Source organism: Ceratotherium simum, unplaced genomic scaffold, assembly GCF_057802395.1.
Source record: "Ceratotherium simum simum isolate JZ-2026a unplaced genomic scaffold, ASM5780239v1 HiC_scaffold_43, whole genome shotgun sequence".
In the NCBI taxonomy this organism is placed as follows: Eukaryota; Metazoa; Chordata; class Mammalia; order Perissodactyla; family Rhinocerotidae; genus Ceratotherium; species Ceratotherium simum.
Genome location: NW_028261259.1, coordinates 5,933,866 through 5,936,793, shown reverse-complemented (window position 1 = coordinate 5,936,793; position 2,928 = coordinate 5,933,866).

The following is a 2,928-nucleotide window of genomic DNA, read 5'->3' as shown; positions in this document are numbered from 1 at the left end:
AAGCTGCTATAAATCTTTGCAAACAAGTTTTTGTGTGAACATAAGTCTTCTTCTCTTGGGTAAGCACTTAAAAGTGGAATTGCTGGGTCACATGGTATGTGTATGTTTAACTTTATTTTAAAAACTGTTTGTGTAGCAAAGTCATGGCCCACAAATGTGTCTTAATCCCTGGAACATAGGAATATATTAGTTTACTGCCAAAGGTGAATTAAATTTGCAGATGGAATTAAGGTTGCTAATCAACTGACTTCAAAATAGGGCGATTATCCTGGATTATCTAGGTGGGCCCAGTCCATCACAAAGGCCCTTAGAAGGGAAAGAGAAGCAGCAGAGTAGAAAAAGAGGCAACAAGGGAAGCAGGGCCAGAGAGATGCAGAGTTTCTGGTTTTGAGGGTGGAGGAGGGGGGCCACAGCCTAAGGAATGTGGTTGTCTCTAGAAGCTTGAAAAGGCTAGGAAATGGATTAACCTTTAGAGTCCCCCAAAAAGAACCTAGCTCTGCCAACACCTTGATTTTAGCCCAAGGAGACCCGTGTCAGACTGTTAACCTACAGAACTGTAAAACAATAATCTGAGTTGTTTTTAAGCCATGAAATTTGTGCTAATTGGTTACAGCAGCATAACAAACTCCACTTTAAAACTGTTTTCCAAAGAGGCTGAACCACTTTGTGTTCCCACCAGCAATGTAGGAGTGTTCCAGTTACTTTCCATCCTCATTAACACTTGGTATGGTCAACCTCTTTAATTCTAGTCATTCTAATAGATACGTAGCAGTATGTCAATGTGGTTTTTATGTGCATTTTTCTCATGATTAATGACGTTGAGCATCTTTTCATGTGCTTATTTGCCATCTGTGTATCGTCTTTAGTGAAGTCTCCAAATCTGTACCCATTTTAAACTTGGATTTTGTTATTGCCGAGTTTTGAGAGTTCTTTATAGTCCTGTCAGATATGTGATTGGCAAAAGTCTTCTTCCAGTCTGTGGCTTGCCTTCTCCATCCTCTCACCAGTGTCTTTGGAAGGTCTGTGTAATGTAACTCGAGAGGCTCCACATGACCTTGTCTTCCTTCCTTGGGAAACAGAGTGAGGTTGGAGCACCTGAGTCCAATCAGACATTGATCAGAGTTGGGGCTGGGTCTCACTTTTAGTAAACCCAGCCCTTCCGCTTTCCTCTGTTCCTGTTTGCTGTGCTCCTCTCCCTCGCACAGGGGTCTGGTTCTAAGTCTGGTAGATCTCTGTCTCCTCTGGTTTGGGAGCCCACAGAAAATTCAGCTGTGCCCTTCAGACATCTCAGCGCAGCTCTCCAGCCTCCTACCTTACATCGCTTCACAATATGGCACATTCCCTGAAGGTCAGACTAGCAGTATGTTGGACTTAGGCCACTTCCACCACTGCTGGAGGTTTCATTTTGCTTCGTGGAAGCTTTTGGCCTAGTTCCCCAGATTCCTGTGTGGCACCAAAACTTAGCACAGGTGCTGTGAGGAAGAGCAGTTTGTGTGTCTGAAAGCCCTCAGGTTTCCTCTGCCACACGAGTCCTGCAGAATCACTACAAGTTTGGCTAGTTTCTCTTTTCCCTAGCCGAGACTCGGACTGAGCAAGCCAGATCCTCGGCAAGCACCATGAATCAGAAAACGCCTGCAGGAGAAAGAAAGATAAAAATCCTTGCTCACATAAAAGTGTTTTTCTTCTTTCTGGAATTTTAGTTGGTTGGTTCTGAAGCTCTCTGATGCTCTAAAAATATATCTATAATTTATCTGGCTGTGTCCAGTTTTGCAGCAAGTGTGCTTTCCTGTCCTAGTCTCCTCTAAAACAGAAGTTCCCTTGTCATGAGTTTTTAACTCCATCAGTTATACATTGTCAATATTATTATTGTTTGGTAAAGTCATGCTGTCAATGATTTATTCAGATGTTTACCCTTTTTTATCCTGATGATCCATTTTTACATCTTAGCATTTCTTCTATCAATTTTTTGTTAAAGTACATTCATTTTACTTTTTATTTTTTTTCCTTGAGTAATATTAGCTCTGTGCTAACATCTGTGCCAATCTTCCTCTATTTTGATGTGTGTCACCACCGTGGCATGGCTGATGTGTGGTGTAGGTCCACGCCTAGGATCTGAACCCATGAACCAAGGCCTTGGAAGCAGAGCGTGCTGAACTTAAACCTCTACACCGGGTGGCTGGCCCCCTTAAAGTACATCCATTAGAAGTTTCTTAATGAGCATTTGTTGGTGGTAATACTCTTAGTAAATGTTTGCATAAAAATATCTTTAATTCACCCCAGTTCTTGAGATATGGTTTGATTGGGTATACACTGAAAGTTATTTTCTCTCTGTACCTTGAAGATTTAATCCAACTCTCTCTTGCCTTCCATTGTTAAGAAATGTATCATAGGTCTAAATGTAAGTCTCTGTAAGTGTTCTGTCCCTCTGTGGGGCTTTGAATATCTTCTTTTGTATTTGGTGTTCTTTGGTTTCCCTGGATGGATCTGACTCTAGATTTTTTTGTTTTAATTGTGCTTGAGATGTGTTCAGCTGCCTGAATCTAGAATAGAAGTCTTTTATCAATTCTGGAAATTTCTTTTTGTGTGTGTGTGTGTGAGGAAGATCAGCCCTGAGCTAACATCCATGCTAATCCTCCTCTTTTTGCTGAGGAAGACCGACTCTGAGCTAACATCTATTGCCAATCCTCCTCCTTTTTTTTTTCCCCCAAAGCCCCAGTAGATAGTTGTATTTCATAGTTGCACATCCTTCTAGTTGCTGTATGTGGGACGCTGCCTCAGCATGGCCAGAGAAGGGGTGCATTGGTGCACGCCCAGGATCCAAACCTGGCCCATCAGCAGCAGAGCGCGTGCACCTGACCGCTAAGCCATGGGGCTGGCCCTGGAATCTTCTGTTATTATGTCTGAATATTCCTTTAAATCATATATATA